A 22,124-nucleotide genomic window follows, 5' to 3' on the forward strand; every position below is an offset into this window, starting at 1 on the left:
ACCAAAATATTCTCATTGTCTTCCCCTTCCCTACCCCCAAATTGTAAAGTGCCTGTGCCTAGGCCTCAGAGATATCTTTACTTGCCTACTTTTCCTCCTTTATTTCTAAGAGTATTAAATTAAACAAAATACTTCTCTGGAATTAAAAATCCCCTCTGTAGGCGGATGAAGACTGATTTCTTTTCTCAAGGTAACAGATAATAAAGTCTCCCCTTCTCTTTTGGAGCATTTCTTTCATCACCTATTTGCTAGTTTGAAATTTTAGTTCTTGCTTTTTGTCTCATTCTTCAAACTCTGAACCTCTGTACAGTCAATCACTCTTCTTGTCATAGAGATGATAATAAAATTTTACCTGCCCACAGTTTTGTAGTCTTACTCAGGTTTTATTGGAAATGTGACAGATATTCAATACACTTGTTGGCCTACAATTATCTTGAAGTATGCAGATTTAAACTGGACACTTACGATACGATCCCATTAAGTTTATTAGAATGACGGTTTGGAAATAGTATAATGTTTATTAGGGTTTCTTTTAATGGGTTCTTTAAAGGAACAAAACCCCAAAACCAATCAAAACCAAAACCCCCCCAAAAAACAAACAAACCCTAAACAAACAGAAAACACCCAAGCAAACCTTCCCTCCTCAGTTCTTAAGAAAAAGGGTCTTGCAATATGTATAGGTGTCGTTGAACTAGATTGTGGTGTATGAGGTGCAGTGCAGATGTAGTTTCAGGCTTCAGCATAGACTGAAACACAGCAACCTTCCCAGAACCCTTTCTGTACTCGGGAGTTAGCTAGTGGTGACTGAGTCATCTGTCTCCACTCTTGCTTGGATGTACAGAGAGCCGCAATCAGCTCTTCCTAATTTCAGGGTAAGTGCATTTTTCTTGAATTGTTTAGGACAGCTGACACTATAGGGAGGCTCCTGCAGAGCCTTTGCACAATGGGCACAAGCAAAAGTCCCTCCTCTGGGGGAAGCTTGCTTGCAGCTTGCTGATTTTTGGCTCTTACAGTATGTTAGACATGATGGTAGCTGCTGTCAGGAGGGTGTTGGCTATATTTAAAAAGGCCATTCAGCAGCTGAACTCTGCATACCCCGAGTACCATGTCTTCAACTCAAATGAACTTTAAGGACATAAAATATTCATGCCAGTTTTTCCATCACTAAGCAGCAACATAGCTGATGTAGAGGTTTCTTACTGGCTGGATATTCAGCAGAGTCTCAAACTGCTTTCATTTGTCAAAAGCCTCCAGTAAATTTCAGATTTTGGATTACGAAACAACCATTCAGTTTATTAGCCAATATTTAACAATATGGAATAATTTATGTAGATGTAGTCACAAGACATACTTTTGCTGAAATGCTCTAAAATGCAGCTTGTCCACCAAGAAGTGTCTTTAATCCATTTGCAAAAATCACATGATTTGACATGGTGGTCAAATCCTTATCTGAGGTCTGGGGAGCTGAGAGCCCTTCATCTGCTGGAGGCTAAGAAGGCTGCTCTGACAGCAAACTGGTAAGGGGTACTAAGTATTTATTTTAAGACCTATTTTGAGAATGTAAGTGTGCAGTCTGTGGTGTTTCAGATGTTGATCTTCTCCAACTGGCAACATTCAGAGAGGGAAAGAAGTTACTCCTTCACAGAGGAAAGAAACTTGCACAAATTGATAGCATCTTCTCACAACATCCTGCTGCCACCATTTCCCTTGTGTGTGTGTAATTCCCAAACAATACCATGTTTGCAGGCACAATGAAAACAGAGCACCAGTGTCAGCTTTCCAGTTGTTCAAAATTTTTAGTTTCATCCCAAAAGGTGTTTTCTTATGAGAAAGGAAGCACACTTTTTTCTCAAAAGGGCCCTTTCTGCCATGGACAGATTGAAGCTGAAAACTTCAGCTAAAAGGCATTCCTTGGTGGAATAATCAACTTTGTTTTAATTAAAACTGACTTAGTGCTTGTGAAAGCTGCTGGGATTATGGTACCAGAAGAAAATGAATAGTTTTGCTGAGTAATAAACTTATGCAAGAAGGTAGTTGTGGTTGGTATTCTTTAACTCAGTTCCAAACAAAGAACCAAGTGAAATGTACAGTACGTGTTTCTGGTAATTGAGGGAAGATAGTTTATCAGCTTACAAAAATAACCAGTTTGCTTTCTATCAAATATCCTCTGAGGGGGATTAATAGCCACCTTTCAAGAAACTGGTTGGAAAAATGTGAGTTGTGATTCAGGAGTTGTTATTTCAGTTTTCTGTGGTGGCAGCTTAACTGTAAATCAGCGTGCAAAAGTGCATGCAGGCATCTGAAGACATGGCTTATTTTCTTGTTTGTGGGAAAGATATTGACTTTGTGTTCTACAGCTTGGATGTATCTATCTTTCTATATGTATAGCATAAATATTACAGCTAGAGTGGTTGAAAATTTTTGAATAAAAAGTGTAGGCAGGGAATTTTTTCTTGGCTTTTCACCAATTTTCTGTAAGACAGAAATATTCTGTGTCTGCCAGTTCATTTTAATGAGGCTTTGCTGCAATTGCAAGTGAAATCTCCCTGTATTGCAGAAACATGATTTATGTGTGACAGTGGAGTGTGTGAGCTGCAGGTCAAACAGTAAATATTCTACCTTGCAGCTAGGATGGTTTTGTGGTTTTGGCATTATCTTTTTATTTATCTGTGTTCAGATATGATGCCTGTACTATGTTTTCTGAGCACCGGGTTTAATTTCTGATGCTAATATAGATTGTCAGGGTGACTTTTAGTTAAATATCTCTTTCAGCTTCAGTTTCCCAGTTTTTAAATTTATATAATATTTCCATATGTTAGAGGGTGTCAGGAGTGCAAAGTTCATATTTGTCAGGAGAAATAAGTGACAGAAAGCAAATATCACAGTTAGTGAGAGCAAGCTTTGGAAACACTAACAGGATAAAAAGCAATGACAGCAGTTGTTACTGTCATTTAAATTTTATTTTAACAATGAAGTTTGAAATTAAAAAGAAACTGGAATGCACAAATTAAAAGCATAATTTGTATACATCATATGGTGGTTGGTTGATGTTTCCATGAATGCTTGGAATTGTCTCCTGCTGCCACTGGGGAGTTCTAAATAGGAAACAGTTCACAATAGCAGTAGCCATAAATAAGTTTTACTTCTGTTTATATTGTAATCAGAAAATAACAACATACTAAAATGCCAAGGCTGAATACTGGAGTGGCAAATTTCTTTTAAACTTTAAAGGAAAGATTCTAATACAATGGGATACATTTTAGTTCGTACTTTGCAGATCATATCATGTTTCATAATTTAGTCTGGTATTGGAAGGATGTTATGCTTTAAACAGCAGCTGTACCTAAGCACATTGCTGTGCCTCCAAGTTTAAAGGAAAATTGAGGGTTTTCAGGGCGGGGTAGGGGGAAACCCCCAAAACCAATAACAAACCGCACCTCATCATAGTTACCACTGAGACTTTTCCCCCCATAAGTTAGAATACTGTGTACAGTTTCTCTTAAGTGATTTGTGACTCTTACTATTTTATCAGACGTGGTCATTCAGCTGCCTCTGACATTCAGAGCTCCAGTGAAGGCAACTCTGAGATTTTTCAAGTTTGCCCTGTGCCTGGAAACCAGCACTCAGTGCTAACAATCTTCCCACCCACAGCCAGATTTATTACATGTTCTTAAATGCTCTTATTCTCTCTCTCTTGATCCCAGAATATGGACCTAGTAAGTCTTGATCCTCAAGGCTTCAGTTACTCTGTATGTCTTGTCTAGATTTTCCTGTATTGATAACAGCTGACAAGTATGCTTATCGGGAACAACCTGAGTTCACAATGTGAATAGTGATAGGGTACTGGTATTGCTCAGCCAAGCCTTATCAGTGCTGGGACATACCTCTGAAAAGCTCAACCTCTTGACTTCAGATTGACTCCGCAGTTTAGTGACTATTGCAGTGTCCATCTCATTGCAAATGCTTATCCTCAGTAACAATAAAAAAAAAAGCCATGATATGTTTTGTCCACATCAGGGAAGACTTTTTGTCTATGCAAGCAGGTAGAAGATGTAGAGAAGGCAGGTGTGAAAGAGAGATTACAAGGAGTAGGGAAGAAATCAGTTTATAAATGCTATGATTAATCTCAGTTTAACTGACTGGAGAATACAGTGTTTTTGCATTCTCATTAAGTTTTGCTGAGTGTTTCTACTGTAAGGTGGCATTGGGCTTATATATTCTGAATCTGTCTTCAAAAGACAAAATATGGTCACAGTATTCTGTGTACCTCCTTTTGCTTCAAGGCTGCTTATTAGAGAAGCCTTGTGTACAAGAATGACAATGCTAGTATTCTTGTCTTCTAGACCATCAAATCTTCTCAGTCATGCATAAGCCATCTTTGGTTCTCTTTATTTTACAGTACTTATAAACAATCCAAGCCCCTGTTGAAGACTGTCTCATCCTTGAATATCCTGAAATTCCCAATAGCTGAAATGGGTATTGTGGGGAAACTTAAGGATTTATCTCTCAGTGGCATTCACATCCATGGTGGGGACAACATCAGCAGAATTCTGAAGACTCCACTGTCTTATGCCTCTTCTATTAGCACTAAACTTCTAAAATTAAACACGTGAAGACTTCCAGGGGCAAATTACACTGCATGTAGTTACTAAATTAAGCTTTGCTTTGCCAATAGTCCTGATTTTCAGTTTCCAAAAGCTAGACTTGCAAATAAGCAGACATTTTAAAGTAGAGTTACAATATTATATTTTTCAACAGTATTTTCTGTACTCTCGAACTTGTAGAGCTATTGCCTATGTTTTACCCTATAAAAGCATACACTAAAGCGCTGTATTTTTTGAAAATAAATAAAAATATTTTCCCTCATTTGAATCAACAAAAAGTAGAAATCATTTTGATGCAACTCCAACCACAGAATAAACTTGTCCATTGTAATATCAAGCATTTTAACGAAGTCTAGAAATGAAGAGGAAAACACTGTAGATAGTCATAGCCTTAAAATTAGGGTATTGTGCAAAGTTTTTAAAGTGCATTAAGCACGCTTCAGCATTCCAGCACAAGCAATCATAATGAGAAAAGAATCTTCAAGATAGTTAAACACCATTAGCAAGGATGGGCTTACGCTGTAGCAATTCTTACTGTTGGGTTATTTTTGTCACTCTTGTGGTCCAAACCAACTACTTTCCTATTCACTATATAGAAGAAAAATATTTTATATGCTTTATTGCAGCAGCATGGGAGAAAAAGTGATTTTTTGAGACTTCAGAAGAAATGAGCAGAGTTAGTGCTACTTTCCTTTAAGATTTTATCTAGTAATTTCATAGAAACTGCATTGCCAAAGAACGGTTTTGAACTCGGGGAACAGGGCACAAGGGACCTGCACCTACAAATATACTTGTAGAGATTGCCCACATAAATTAATCTTAATTCTTGATAGGATGATATATGGACAGTCTCTCTAATGGAATAACCATGAAAGTTTTCTCATCAAGGACTTAAAAAAAATTCATGTGCAAACGCAGAGTATGACTCTATGAGTGAGAGTAAGTGAAACTCATGCCAGCTTTTCATATGAAATTTTATTAAGCTTCTGTTTCTCAGAACAAAACAGAAATCTGACACTCAAAAGCCACTTCACCTATTCTCCTTGACTTGTATCAGGTTTTTTTCAGTGCTGTAGCAGAGGCAGGAGCAGGTGCTGGTTTAAAACCCTCTAAAGTTTTTTTCTTCTCACTGTGATGATGAAACAGTGGAAATACTGACTGCCTGTCACATATCAAGCAATTAAGATACCAAATTGCCCACGAGATGTTTGTAACAGGAGATTTTTAGTACCTCAGCTGTTGTAATACGTAGATACTATAGTCTGTGCCCTCTTACCTGCTATAAAATGAAAGGTAGGGCCCAGCATTTGAATATGTTCCAGGCCAGGTATAAACTGAGTTTTAAAGATCAGATTTGCATATTGTTTTGCATGCATTTTTGAGATAGATGATCAGGAAGGGCAGACAATAGAATGTAGGTTTTTCCTATGATAGTTGAGCTATGGAATCCTTTGCGAAAGGGTTCTGTGAATGCCGAAAGTTTATGCAAGTTGTAGGGGAGATTCACAAGGTTGTGAAAGAAACAAGTGTGCTTTTTTTAAGTGAATAATAATAGTAAGTAAATAAAGTAGAAATGTACTGCATAGGAAATAGGAAATCCTGTAAGTCATAACAAGTCTGAAGCAACTCAGTGTTCATTCAAAAAAAGAAACACATCTATATTTAGCTTCGTGTTGATTAAAACATATAAAAACACGGCTCGTTGGACAACGAAAAATATATGGTCACTTAGGCAAAAGTTGTCATAAGATACTATAAATAACATGTAAACAACATAAATTTGAGCAGGTAGCACATCTGGTGGTTCAAAATGATTGATTCCCCCCCAAAGCAGTAGGGTAAATTACTGGGAATGATGTACTTTAAACCAAGGAATTGTAATTAGAATTTCCTTAAAACATTTTTCTAGAATGTCCAAAAGCTGCATTCAAGAGAAATGGCAGTACTATCTACAGTATTAACCTCCCTTTAAGCTGTGAAACAAGTATAAAGATATAACAAATAATACGACAAATATGAAGACAAGGGCTGCGAAACTATAAGGAAAGCAAACAGGCAGATGATTTTAAGACTGCAGAGCTATATGCCATAAGAAAGGATGAATTAGGAATAATCAAAATTCAAACAAAAGGCATTGAGCCACTATGAGATGGAAGTGATAGAACTAATGTTGATCAGAATTTTTCTGCTTATGGAAGAAAAAGATAATGTGTTCATCATATGGTGATAATGAAATACAGTTTGATTTGGAATAAGGAAGAACTACAAAGGATAATGAACAACTACTAAAGCTAGATATCTTAAAATCAACTCGGAATTTTAAAACCAGCTGGGAAGCTTTCTGGGTGATCAATTTTGATTTTCAGTAAGTCATGTACCATAGAGGAAATTTCATGTGGGTGCAAGAAAGACAGTGTTCTTCCAATATTTTAGAAAAGGGTAAATGGGATGATCCAGATAATTATAGTCTGATATTATCAGGTTATAATTAAGAAATGGATCAATTTTGTGAAACATCTAGGTAGCTGCCAGATCACAGTGGTAGTTTTTTGTTTGGGTGTTTTTTGGGTTTGGTGGTTGGTTTTGTTTTTGGGTTTTTTTTTTTTTTTTTGGGGGGGGGGGAGGTTGGTGGGTTGTATTTTTCTTTTTTTTCAACAATTGGACTAGAGGTGATTGAATTCTGTTTATGTTTCAGTGGAAATATCATGCAAATACTTTATAGAATTTTATTTTCTCCGCTTGGATACAAAATCACACTCTAGTGTTTTATGGAAATTTCAACCACAAATCTGCTAATTGGAAATCAGATTCTTTCCTGAACTGGGACAAAACTGTAGAAATAGTTTTGGATTACATGATTCATATCTAAATTTCTTCTGAAATTCATAGAGGAGACTTTTGCTCCCCACTTAGTCTCATCTTTATCTTAAACAGATAAGTACATTTAAATTGCTGGATATGGTCTCCTGAGCTTTGTATTGTGATTCACCTGAGTTGCTCTGTAGTAACAGAAATTTCTGTATGTTTCTGCCTGACTTTATGGAAAGGAATGAAGCAAGAAACTCTCCATGCAAATATATGTGTATTATCTGTTTAAAAACAAAAACAACCTCCCCCCCACCCTGCCCCAAACCCTAAATGAAACAAACAAAAAAAACCAAACAAAAAACAAACACCAAACAAACACAAAATGAACAAATAAAAAACCACCACCTACCCAAAACACCTCCCCCCCCCCAAAATCCCCCAGTCCTTAGAGGATTTATTACTGGTCCAATATTTGTGGCTTCTTCAGATATAACATTACAGTTAATCTGCAAACAATATTAATGCACATCATTTCTTTAGGCTGGTCTTTTTCCAGTCATCTTCCTCTTCTTCCATTAGTTAAACAGCTTAGTGTCATTAGTTACCTGGCAAGTTGTTTACTTAGATACTCCCTTTGAGAGTTTGGGAAAATCACAGTATTTAGAATAGTCTAGAATAGTTTAAAGATGTGGCCTCATGTATATTAAGCTGCACACCTCAAAGCTTGCATGCTTTGTAACGCTTTGCTCAAGAATCCAATTTATTGAGAACTTGCAAAGGTACAGGCATACACATTGCATAGAAATTTAGCCCCACTTAAGCCCCTGTTGCTTTTAGATCTTGGTAACTAGACATGAATGATAATTTAGCAACATAGATACATAATTTACAGCCTCAGTAGGTAATGGAGAGAAAGGAGAAACTGCAGTTTCTTTGGGAAGTGTGGAGAAGGACAGGAACTACTAGAGAGAAGAGTAATAGGATTTGATTGTTGAATAATAGTTACGCAGTGATACTACAGTGATTCAAATATCTATTATTGCACTTTGAATATTCGTACAACTTGTACTATAACCGGTCAACTACCTTTTTCACACCTCTCAGTTGTGTTTAGAATACTGAAATAGCTGTACTTCTTTCTACATGTGATCCAAATGTGATAGAAATCCAATACTGGTACAATAGCTGGTGAAAACCACATCCTATCATCTTTGATGAATATTAAATGTGCAGTTTTGAAAACTATGGAAAACTATTTGCAGATCAAAACAGTTTCTTAAACTAAAACTGACATAATAATTTGCCTTATCAGTCTCTAATTTCAACAGAAAAGTTTGCTACCATTTTTTGACCTTTGATTAGCATCACTTATTATGTAAATGAAGAGAAGGCCATGTAAAAAAGCTGGCTCTGCTTTCTTAAGATGAACAGTTAAAACTAAATAGTTTTAAAATTTCTTTTGTGTAATGGTTGTCCCTTTATTTAACGTTTAAAGGTAAGAGGAGTTGAGTATTTTATTCTTATAAAAATTCTTTTTAAACACTACCTGTAATTTTTAGGGAAATAAAACATGCAGGCTTCAAAAATCTCTTTTGAAAACAAAGCTAGCATGATTCTTATTATATGCAACAGAAGAGAATGGATAGAAGGCACACAGTATCCACATTAATGGTTACTGTGGTATGGGCAAAGATTAGTTCTTTTTTAAGTTGGTAGAAACAAATTCTCGATGAATGAATGCCTGCAGCAGACATGTCAATAAAGGAAAAAGCTATATTAGCTTTCTTTTTTGAGGAAAAAATGTGAAATGTAATCTCTCTGAAATTTCTTGTGGAATTCTTTATAAAAGATGTTTTCTATGCAGAGAGATTACATGCCAGAAATGCAAAATGAATTACAAAATAAGCCAAATAGTGGTGAACATCCTAAATGTAGAAAATAATATATAATGGATGATACTTTAAATCTCATTAAAACCAGCAGCATATGTAACTTCCTAGCAACCAAACCTCCAGAGTCTCCCTGGAAAGATGTTCTTTCTCTAAGGGCTCCCTTGGATAAGTGCTTTAATAAATGAAGCACATACGGAAAGTATATCAGTGTTCCCTGTGTGCAAAATATTTCAGTATTCTCAAAAGCCTCATATGATTGTATAATTTCCTAATCTGATATAATCAACACAAAAACTCTACATTAAATTAATGTTCAAGATCTAATTTTAGTCAACAAGAACCATGACAACTACACACAAATCTGGCACTCTATCCTTAATTTCCCTTTTGCTCTACACTAAAAGCAGTGTCCCAGTATGGTCTTAGAGAGCTCTGGGCTGATTGAGATGCCATCTCCTGGCTGAGCTATAAAACCAAGTTGCAGGCTTATTGTGGTTATTCAGGATGCTATAGTGACTGTTTCCTGGCCCAAATCCAACCCTGGTAATTATAGTTAGATTTTGTAATTTCTCTTTCCACTTTCATCTCAATAGGATATTCTTCCTTGCTGCCTGTCCTGGACTGCTGTGTAGTGTTAATGTGGGTTGTTAAACAGCTGCTGTGTTTCTCCCTGCAAGTGGCTGCATTTCAGTGGTGGGTAAATTATTATATCATACAGTGCCTTGAGAATTTGCAGGATAAAGGACACTTACTGTTTTTATTTTACCACTTGGCACCTAAGTTTTATTGGGGTCTTGCCTATAGGTATTTCTGTACGACATACACGTGTTTCAAGGCCTAAGTGCAACAGGGCAAGCCAAAGAAGAGATAACTGCCTTGATTCTTAACGTCCTAAATGTTGAGAATTTTCTTTGAGATTATATTTATTGGTCTGTCAATTTTTTTAAATTGCAACTGCAATCCTGATCAATGGAACATAAAATATAACCCTGCATGTGGATCCAATTTTTACTGTAAAAATCACAGAATCACAGGTTGGAAGGGACCTCAGGGATCTGTGTATGGCCTGCACCTGTTTTACATACTGGCTCCAAAAATGGCATATTCATGACAGGGGAGAGTGAATTTTTCAATTGATCTTTTTTAAGGGAAACACTATTTAAAAAAAAAAAAAAGCCTTGAAGAAGAAAAATATGAAACTGAACAGATGATAAATTCTGTGATATATTTAGGTTTAATCTAATAACCTGAGTCCAACTATCAACAAAATAATCATAAATGATAGTATGGTGCATTTCTGCTGAATGCCTAATGGTTGTTCAAGTCATGATACAATATCAATGGAACACAGAAAATTATCATATTCATAAACATGTGAGATTCTACTGGCATTCTGTTTGCTCCCTTAGACATCACACAATGTCAGTGCTACTGCATTGGACACTTCTGTTGACATTTTACCAGGCTCATGGGTCCTTTAAATATGATATGAGGGCAGTGGGACTATTAAGATTTTGTCAGAACATGTTATTGACTTTGCAGATACAGTAACAGCTCTTTGAAAACTACGTATTCTGTGCATGAAGATCCCTTTGAAGACAAATGACTCAGGTTTTTGTTATAATAGCAAACCAAACCTATATAACTAGAAGCTGGCATTTAAACTGTCAAATCCAGGTTCTTGTAATTAAAAACCTGAAATCTTAATCTGTTGTTGCCAATTGAAAGGAACAGTTTAGCAGACAAATGCTTTTTTTTCTTTAAGGCAATTAATTCATACTAACAGCAAATACGTTGCATCATTCTTCACTCTGATATTAATTAAACTGGCCAAACTAGAATCTCCTAGAAGTCCAGCTTTTAGTGGGATGATGACTAACTTTTAGCATTGCAATCCATTCAGACAAGAGTATGATGTCATTTTCCTTTTAAACCTTCCAGCTTGCTACAAGTAACTATTCTTTAACAACTTAGCCTTCAGTTGTTTTTGTATCAGAAACTACAATCGTCTCATTAGTACAGACAATGAATTTCTGTTTCATCAGTTCCTATCTTTAGCATACATTTTGGCAGGTCCTTGTTTAAGTGTATGTGTCGCATATTTATCTCACTCTTTCACTAAATGCATTTAAAATTTTGACTTGGCTTATGGATATTTGCCCTTGGAGTTAGTGTAATGTCCATACATCTAATTGATAAGTTATAATGCATTTTTTGTAGCTTTAACCAGCCATTTAAAATAAATAAGGTCATAATTATCAGTTTCCATTTACCCATTTATTAAATAACAATGTTCACACTGAGCAGTTTGATTTTGTGTTACAACAAGGCAGTCTCTACATGATGACAGATGGTGTTTCATTTTGCCGATGCTGTGCTAAAGTGCTGTGAGTTGTGATGTGTTTGATTTTATTAGAGATCAGATTTAACACATGCATACTACATAACTGCAATAGCATTCCCATTTCTCATCTGTAGGAGAAAATGAAACTGTGATGAAATGTAATATACTCACCCTCAGGCAGAACTAGTGGGATTGGGAATTGCAACATAATAAATCTAATGGATATTGCACTACAGGACACTAGAAATTTACTGTTATTATGTTCAGGGAAGGAACTTGGTTTTGTAGAACTCACTTTTATTTCACTGGCATCAGTGCAATTTCACATTATTTAACCATTATATCCCAACAGTTTGCTGCACTGAAAAAAAGTAACCTAAGCTTGGAGGAACAGGGGAGTAAAAGAGCCCAAAAGGGAAAATACAAATTCTGAATAACAAAATGACTGAAATTATTAAATGCAAATTACTGCCTGACAAAAACAGTTATGGTATAGTTAATAGTGTCTTATTATATGCATGCTGAAACTCCATTTATCATTTATAACAATAGATCATTAAATATAAATATTACGTATTAATAAAAATTAAAATACCCAATTTATTTAATCAAAGACATTTGTCCTTGAATTCTATTCAAGTTTAACAGGTATTAGGAGATAATATTTATTTTTATATGACCCAGGAATATGTGCTTTAAATGTTTACGTTTCTACTGACAATCAGAAGGGACTTTGCTTTGATCTGATCTAGCACATCTGCCTTTTGGCTTTCCTAGAGCATGCATTTTATGTACACCTAATCTACTTTAAGGATCCAGGGATCCTAATTAGAAGTGCATCATGGTAATTCCAGCACGAAAAAGGAAGAGATATTATAGTTTAATCATATGCTAATAGCTTAATAGGTTTGGCATGTTGTCACAGTGTATTGAGTAAGTTGGTTTCTCAGTGTCTTGAACACATCTCTGAACATTCCTGGGTGTGCCTGTTTGCTCACACAAAACTCAGTTTATCTTTCTGAAACATGAGTACATAGGATATTCAATTTCCCCTTTCTATGCTAGTTGAAGAGTACATTTTCAGAGGCCTTTAAAAAATTTAAATTTTTTTTTAAAGGCTGTATTTACCCAGAATGCAACTCCAGAATTTTGTTTTTTTTTTCTGTTTTCCAAAATGACATTGATCTTGTTAACTAGAAATGGTCTAAGTGAACTGAATGAAGGACATAAATTTCTTCCTGCATATGCTAACTTTTAACCCTTAATTTCTTACAAAATGCAGTACTTGCGTCCTATTTCAGGAAAAAAAAAAATGCTTTTAAATCTTAGAGTCTTAGAGCCTGTGTCCTGAATGAAATACCAATCCTTGTCATAAAAACTCACTTGGAGGACTGCATTTAGCTCCACCTCACTTGAGGAGAAGCAGCAGAATGAGTCCATTGTGGAAAGTAAAGCCAAAGCTTTCAAGAGTAGCTGTTAATCTGGGATAGTTCTATTCTTATGTTGAATAGTGTTTAGACACTAAACACCTGTTTGTAAGTGCTTAGCATTCTTGCTGTAATCACATGAGTTGTGAACTGAAGCTGTCAGTGAGAATTGGATTTTTTGGGCCAGATCGCTTAGACTGAGTAGTGGGGAACATTGAGCAGCCCTTTTGTGGAAAAGGTAATAAATCACATCAGGTTTAAAATAAATATCACACAGCACAATATGAGGAACTAACACCCTGGGAACTAGAAATAGTATAGGAGTGCTTCAGCTAATTGGAAAGGTGCAGCGCACATCAAGGCAACTGTATTGCCCTTGGGTCACAAGATGATACTGCTTCATGTTGTACTGGTGCTCTGTATATAAAGATGGATTTGCCAGAGGGTACCTGGTGGGATACAGGTAGATATGCTCTCTGATTCCAGATGTCTTAATATAATACAGTATAATCAATGTATACATTTTAGTAGAACAGCTTATTTTGAGAAGTAGAGTTAACTTTTCCAAATGAAGAAACAAGCAAGATGTGGTACTTGACATAGAAGTACAGCCAAAGGCTATGATATAGCTGCCAGTTATTGTTCTCAAGTTGTGTGGGAGGCCAGAGAAAAGTCAGTGTGATCAACAATTCAAATTTGGCACCACAGGCTTAAAAATACATATATTCATGTGTGTTGTTAGTTTTTCTCACAAGAATCACAAATATGAGTATATATACTCTTAAAAGCCGCATGATGAGGTACAGAAAGGGTATGTTATTTCTTTATTTTGTATGGCAGTGCTATTGTCTTGGTGACAGGGTGTTTTGTGTACTTCTTGCACAGCATTGTCCCCATACTTGTTTACAGCTCCTAGATGCTCTAGTATTGAAGATGCTTTAATTTCCATAGAGTAATCATTATGTCCTTTATGACATGTTGATCTTCTATTATTCTGTCACCTTCCTTATTCATTTTAAGGAAAAATACGACAATTTTATAGTTTGACAAGTAAAATTAAAAGCTATTTTCAGTTTGTTTAGTACAATTTAGAATTGATATGAAATTTTCTGCCAGTATTTTCTTGGAAAGATATATATACACAAATATATATATCTATATAAAAATATTTTCCCAAATTTCATATGCCAAACATTTCTACTATTTGCAAGCAGCAAGTGCAGGTAATACACTCCTAAAGGGTCAGTCCATAGGAGTTTGTTGATTTGTTACTTCTGCTCTAAAGAAAAGTAATGAAAGCAGTTGTAAAAAAGCTAGGTGTGTGTAAAAGGATTAATAGTCTATATGGAATATCCTCTTAACCACTACTTTACCTTTCAACCACAGTATGGTAATCTTTCTGTAAGTAGTGCTCCTTTGGTTGCATGAGTGGAAACAGTGACTTTATATCACATAGATATTTATTTATGAATTAATCAGTAGACCTACAAAATACTCATTTTCTGTCAGGTGCACTGTAAACCTAGTCTGTGATGCTCTCTGTTGAGAGGAGCTCAATTATAATGTTAAATTTTTTGTTTGACCAGCAGTTCAGTATGTTAAGTGCTGGCTCCAGACTGCTGGCAGTTAAAATACCATACTGTATACTGCTACCGAAATGAAGCTGATAGAAATTTGGGTGATGTCAGGAAAAAGAAGCAAGACCAGACTCAAATCTTAAAATCAGTTTGAATTTCCATCCCCATTTATAACTGCAAGTCTTGGAGTGTAAATTGTTTTAAAGACACAAGTTTAAATATATGGGAAAAATATTGTCTTCAGTAAATTTCAAAATCAAATTGCAGCTCAAGTGACTTGTCTTTCTGAGCTTTTAGCTATTGCCAGGCAACTAGCAATGCAGCTCTCCCACTGTAAATCCCTAGGGCATACAGGCAAAGCTGGTAGAAGTTACTGTTTGCTTCCATGCCTCTTAGTCCTGGGTATCAAGTCTGGCTCTTACCTATTCCTCTTCTAGACAATGTTAAGCGGGGGTCTCAGTTGCAGGAGTGCTGGGGTCTGAACACTGATGTCTGTTTTATTATTTATTATTATTATTATTTATTATTTATTATTATTATTATTTAACTCCTTCCTACCTACCCTCCCTTAGATCTGGAGGAACTCAAGGGTTATCGAATAATAAGATCTCTGGCTGTAAACACAGGATGTAGCTTGAAGTGGCGTCTGGTATCAGAATGGTCTCTTATTTCAAATACCTGTTTCAGAATCATGTGTTACTCGTAAGGGTACCTCCTTATTCTTTCTGGCATTGATTGGCTTCCATGACCCAAAATAAGTAATACTTCTGAGGATGCTATTTTAGATCCTCCATGTATTACACTCCTTTTGGTTTCCTCAACAATGTTACAGAAAGTGAAATGTTAAAAAAATAAAAAGGGGGGGGGAGGAGTATTCAGTAGAACAAATGCTTTTGAGTCAAAGATCAATATATAATATACAATGGTTATTTTTTTTATCTTCAATAACCTACATTAAACTTTTTCTGTTGGTTCTTAGGAAAAAAAAAAAAGCAGCATATACTTCCCTGCTGGAGCTTGTTCTTTAATTTAATTAAACTTTATTGTTGCATTTCCTGCCCTCCATCCTCTTTCTCATTCAATGTACTTCCCATTATCCATTTCATTGAAATTACTTCCTTCTTTTGTCAGAAACTCTCCCAACACTTCTTCAAAGGTGGAAAAATAAAGGATTTTTATCATCAATTTTTAAATGTTTTCTGTGTTGTATTCATTGTATTGAGAGTCACAGCAGTGACTGAAAACCAAAAAGCCCAGTAATGGTTATTATTGCCTATACAGGACTGAAACTTGACAGGGAATCTGGGTAATGCCCTCACAATACCAGGCACTGATACTTCATTCCTTTTGTGTTTTGTACAGATCTCATCCCTACCACTGTATACAAAAGAGAGTCTCTGAAAAGGTGTCCTATTTATGAAGAAATGGATAGCGTCTACTTGAGAGGTTTTTTTCTTCATTTTTTCAACTTTTAATTGCAGATGAAGTAAAAGCACTGTAAATTAAATCTGATTTGCATGAAATTGTGCAGACATGCTGGTCATAGTAGCAACTCTCTATTAACATGGACATTTACAATGTTGATTCTTTACCATGGCATTCTTGGAAAAAATACAAGAGTTCTCCAGTGGCCAAAATAATATGCTAAAACTTGGTGGTATTTAACCAAAGCCTGTCTAAACTCTTGATAAACTTGTGGTACTTAAGCAGGCTGTGTGCTGTGACCTAAGTTTATCATGCTGCTTCTTTTATCTTTCATTGTTCTCCTTTTCTTCCTTATTTTGTTCACCTGCTCTTCTCATCTTTCACTTAGATTGATGTGTCTTCAAGAATAAATCTTATTATTGTTAGATGTGTATTGTCCTTGCTCCAATAGGGCTTCAGATCCAGTATAAGGACTACCATTGATCCTTTATACAAATGCCAAAGATATGTCATACGTTATTTTAGTGATACTGGAACTGTGCCATATAGGGATCATATTGTAATGTCAGCCTTTCTGTTCTTGAATTAGAGTAATACTTCTCCACTTCTTAGAAAGGGGGTGCTGATTGTGGAAGAAACACAACTCATCTGTATGAAGTTGTCAGGTTAAGATATCTTGAGTCTTGGCCTATGTCTTCTTTACGATCAGGAATATGCCTCTCAGGTTTTTTTCCTAGAATAAAATACTGCTAAAAATATTACCTATATAATCTTTCTAATAGAGAATAAGACCTGATAGAAAAAAAACCAACCTTAACCTTTCTGGAAAGGTTTTGGTTGAAGAAAATAAAATATTTACAGTGGGAATTCGCACAATGACATAAGAAAAATCTCTTCACTTGTGGATCATTGCCTGTATAGTAGCATGTAATGACACTTTTTAGCTTCATAAAAACTCATTAAGTGCATGTGTTTAATTTATGATAAAGTGAAAAAGACACTACTGATGTTGAACTTTACATTATGGCTCAGCTAGTAGCCCATGCTGCAATTGTTATTCTCACCTCTTCCTGCAGTGAAAATGCACAGCAGGCAAAGAGTATTGACTCTTTAAATGTCCGATAGGCATCTGCATTCTTCGTAAGTTTCCAATGTATGACCAACATGTAACTGGACCTTCCCAATATGGCTGCTGAACCTCATTACAGACCAGAACAGAAGATGTGTATCTTTCCTTTAGGTAAACTAGTTGACTTCCACAAAGAACACTTAGGCACTTCATAACAATATTGCTCATTATGATGAGCCTTCCCTACAGTCCTTTACTGGAGAGAACTGTCAAGTAGCTGTTCTTTGCCTTTTTTGCCATTCTCCGTATGTAATATGCCCAGGAAAGCAGTTATGCTCTTTGTTTAGCATATTTCACTCATTGCATGATGCTCATATGCTCTCTACAAATAAATAATATCAGTCAGCTAGAATAGCTTTTGATTTAGTGGCAAGTTTGTAAAATCCTACACTGCATGAGTTAAAGTAGGAAATGCAGGTGACCTATTTGGGAATGGTCTTAGAAGATAAGAGTCAGTACATCTTTTCTATTTAAAATGCAAGGAACATATTTGTCCAAGAAACACTGAATTTGTGAAAAGTGTGGCAAATGCGTACAATAAAGCAAATCTCTTTGCAGCTTTTTCTAGTAACCACTCAGTATAGGAAGTTGTACAACCACCAAAGAAACATCACAAAAGACAGAGTGAAGTAACTGACCTCTGAGATCTGACTGTAACATCATTTACGGGGTTGTATGTGCACCCCCCTGTATTTCATGCATGTGATCACCACTCAGCAAAGAGATGCTGGGATTTCAGTAGGCCATTCTATGAAAATGTTGGCTTATTAATGTCAAAACCAGGAACAAAACACAAAATCTTAAAAGGTGAATGAGAAATTCTTGGGGGGGGGGGAAAGTACATTTGAATGCTACAGGCAGTTCTAGTCTTCACAACTAAAAAGACTGTAGCATAAATAGAAAATACACAAAGAATTATAAGAAATGTAATCAAAGGATTGAAACAACATCTAAATACAAATAATAAGCTTCTGTACAAAGGAGTAAGTTGAGGACTTTGAGCCAGAGGAAGATGAGCAACATAGATTTAACAGTTGTATTAAATTATGGGTGGCTCAGAGAAAGCAAATAATTACTGTCAACTAGGTGGTTGAAAATTTATTTGGAGTAGGAGTCATATCTTCATGCCTTGTTCCACACATTATACTAAAAGTTAGATTAATTTTAGAAGTGACTAGATGCATTCAAATGTCTACTAAACACCAAGAAGCAGGTGAGTTGCAAAATGCTGGAAGTTTTGAGAACATACAGGGGAATTATTAGAGAGGCTTAGTGGACTTTTGGTCTGATTTGATATGTCTGTTTTCACTAGTCAAAGGACACAAGCCTTTTTCTCTGTCTTGTTTCTAATGCTTTTTGAAAGAAGAGGTTTGTTAGTTGAGAGCAAGTCTCGATATCTGCCACAGTAGCTACTTAAATTGCTGAAGTTTTGGTTTAAGTTTGAAAAAACAAACAATCAAAAAACCCAGCCTGTGCTTTTGCACTGTGTTCCTCCTATTTTCACTTTGCCACTGTAGACTTTTGTATCAGTAAGTCCCTGCCTGTTTTTATTTTTTAATCAAACTGTTCACCCAAAACCGTTACTCTTTCTCCTTCAGATATGACCTTGCTTCCCTCATCCTGTGCCCTATGCATATTAAGGGATATATGATGGTGACTCTGTGTTACAGTAGTCACAGCATGTTAAAGTCCTCATCAGTGTCAGTGATATTCTTGTAAAACCTTTCTCAAAGCATTTATATATAAAGACAATTAAAAAACAGGCAATTATGGCAAATATGCCAACTTTTACCATCCAATAATCTTGTAAAAACTTATACTAAAAAATGTTTCTAAAATATTTATTTTAAATTTTAACTTAAAGCAGATAAATATACAGAAAGGGAGAAACCTGATGCTAGTTGTTAGCAACATTAATATACTTCTAGAATGTCCAAGAATACTTGCTAATGATCTAGACTGCTTTTCACTTAGGTGTCACTGTATATTTTTGTTCTACTAATTCAGAAGAGTCTTGATGCATTATAGAACCGTGGGCTTAAAAGTTTGGAAGAGGTTGCAGATCCACCTTGTTTAGAATTGTGTCAGAAACTAACACCAGATGTTCCAGAGTAAGACATAAATCCTATAATCTATTTGATTTCTCCAAAATCATAATACTTGCTTCCCTAATGTTACTTTGCGAAAGTTAGATGTGATAATCTATCTACATAATAACGTGACAATATTGTTAACATTTTTACATTAGAATGCAAATTTGATTGAGCTGAGAATATAATTGCTTGGGAATATCTCTTGGAGTTGGAAATGAAAGTCTTGGAGAATGTTAACAGCAGCATTGTATTGACATGAACGTGGGAAGGAATGCAAAAGTGCTGCCCTTTATCATAATTCCTACATGGAAGCTTCTGAAACTTTTTCTGCCATGCCTGTAATTATCTTTTTGGCTGATTTTATTTCCTATTCTACAGTAATCAGCTAAAGTAATTATTTAAATTGTGACAATTACTGTAGAATACTGTAGCGTTCTTTTTCAGCTATGCAATCTTAAAATCCTGTAAGCACCAAATGTTCCCTGCGATCAATGTGCCAGTCTTGTGTTCAGCCTTCTCCACAACCTTTTGATAGCCAAGAAGGATTCCACTAGCAGAAAGTTGTGCCAATTAATGTTTTTGGGTTTTTTTCCCCCAAACATTATTTGAATTCTAAAAATAATTTTAACCTTATTAAATTCAATATGCTTTTCCCTATTGTTCTACAAGGCCTATGTGCTGAATATCAATGTCTGGTGTAGGTTTCTTTGTGTTATTTTCTACAGCCTTGTTTGTAAGTGTTTCATGATTTTGTCATCCCAAATGTATTTAAAAATATTACTATTGTATTGCATTTAACTTTTGTGTCTGTGCATAAAGTGAAAGTCAGGAGAAAAACAGAGGATTCCCCTGGCTCTCTAACTGCATTTGAATTTAATTTGCCCCTTTCATCTCCTCTTTGTCTTTCGTATTTAAATTGCAAGCCTTTTGGAATGGATTCTCCTACAGACTTCATTTGTAATGTGCCTAACGCCATTGTCAAATGACCCTTAGTCTTTTCAGTAATAAACAAGATTTATAATAACATGAGTTTAAAGATAATCTGGAGACACAAAGGCCCAATTATGCAAGGGGAGGGGGGAGCTGGAAACCTCTTTTTTTTAAAAAAAAAACACCAAAACCAACAAACCCCACTTAATTTCTGTACAAAACAAGAGTAACATTAGTTTTAGATATTAATCTTCAATTGTATATGAGTTTCTGGTTTGTTACTACACAATAAGAAAGGTAAAGATGCACAAATAGTAATTGTGAAGTTTTAATTGGTTTTCTGATAGCTTTTGGCGATATGATACCAGTTCAGCTGAAAAGACATCTAAGACTCTGAATAAAGGTATATGCATTTTGTGGGTTAGCTAAAAAACCTGAAATTTTTATTCTTGGGACACAGAGTTTGAGGAAGTCACTAAATAACCACTGAAAATTTGGTAATCTGTAAAAACGTAAACAGCATTTTTGTCTTAAGAAAAGCCTACCAATAAAAAACAGAGGTTTTGCTGTGTGGATGACAATTCTGTATGGAGTTTTGATCAAATCCACATCTCTTGTTGGCTTTCTACTCTATCTTACGTTTTATGTAATGCAAACCAAGAGAGCTTTAAGAAACACATCTGTGCTGTCCATCTTCATAGATAGATGTCTTTCGCAGTGTTTAAATTCATCACTCATGATGGGGTGGGGTTTTGTTTTGTTTTGTTTTTAAGGTCATATTTGAATTTTATTGGTGTTAATTCTAAATTAATGAAGCTAGTAATTTTCTACTGCTATTCCATAATTCCCTACATTGCCTCTCTTTGCTTGAAATGTCATACCTGATGTTCTTAATGTTAAGGACAATTTTATTGATTCTTTGGATCTATTCTATTGCTTTTTTACTAGGCACATACAGAGAGGGTAACTAATCTTAATATCTTGTGTTCACAACTCTTTTTAGCATGAAATCAGTAACTGACATATTAATTATAATAATCTGTTAAATATACTTTACCTACATGTTAATTATAGCAGACCATTCTCATTTATTTCTCTGGGTAGGCTATTAAGTCAACCCAGATGGTTCAGCTTTTTCAGACTGTAACACTCAGTGTTAACGGAATAAATCATGTTGCCAAGATACAGGAGCAAAAATGTTATCACATTTGAATAGGTTTTAAAATTATATAACCATGAAAGAAACTTACTTTTTAATCAGGGATGAAGCTTAGTTAGAGCAGGGTCAGTAACCCAGGCCTGCTTTTTAAAATGGGAGGCATTACTTAGAGGTACAGGAATTTCTATTGTGTTCCAGAATATCAAACGTTTTGGGAAAATACCATTTTTCCCTGCCTAAATTAAGCAACCTAAAAGACATGATGTAAAATAATTGTCTCATGTTACTTGAGAAAATATTGAGTACTGTTAAAAAAACTTCACACTCTTCAGCAGAAGTAATTAGAATGCCATGTTTACTGTTTGCAATCCCTGTTTAAAGAAAAGGAATTGAACTACTGCACAAACTGTAGATAATATGTAAAAATTCTTCCCCCCTCACCTTTAATTAAAACAGATATCGATATCAGTTCCTTCTTCTTCTTCTACCTTTCCCCCCATTACTGTGCTCAATATGCAGTTCTCTGCTGGCTATAAAGAGTAGGATTTTTACTTTGATGTGAAACATGTTTTAAGTGACACTTTACTTCTTGAATACCTCATTTTTTAAATCAGTCTCATCTCCTACACACATTCACACACACCTCCACCATGTTTACTTGCACAGTATCTTGTGGTTTTGTTTTTTACTCTCATGGGGCATATTCTAGAGACATAAGCTGGGTCATATTTGGGTA

General features: G+C 35.4%; 1 long non-coding RNA gene across 1 annotated transcript in view; it reads left to right on the plus strand.

Annotated features, from left to right (window-relative positions):
* Nucleotides 1-22,124, plus strand: part of LOC135314582 (uncharacterized) — an 85,610-nt gene that overhangs the window by 54,998 nt on the left and 8,488 nt on the right. The window contains exon 3 of the long non-coding RNA XR_010374092.1: nucleotides 16,015-16,098. This is a non-coding gene — a long non-coding RNA (uncharacterized LOC135314582). The remainder of the gene's footprint in view (nucleotides 1-16,014; nucleotides 16,099-22,124) is intronic.

Source organism: Phalacrocorax carbo, chromosome 8 (assembly GCF_963921805.1).
Source record: "Phalacrocorax carbo chromosome 8, bPhaCar2.1, whole genome shotgun sequence".
In the NCBI taxonomy this organism is placed as follows: domain Eukaryota; kingdom Metazoa; phylum Chordata; class Aves; order Suliformes; family Phalacrocoracidae; genus Phalacrocorax; species Phalacrocorax carbo.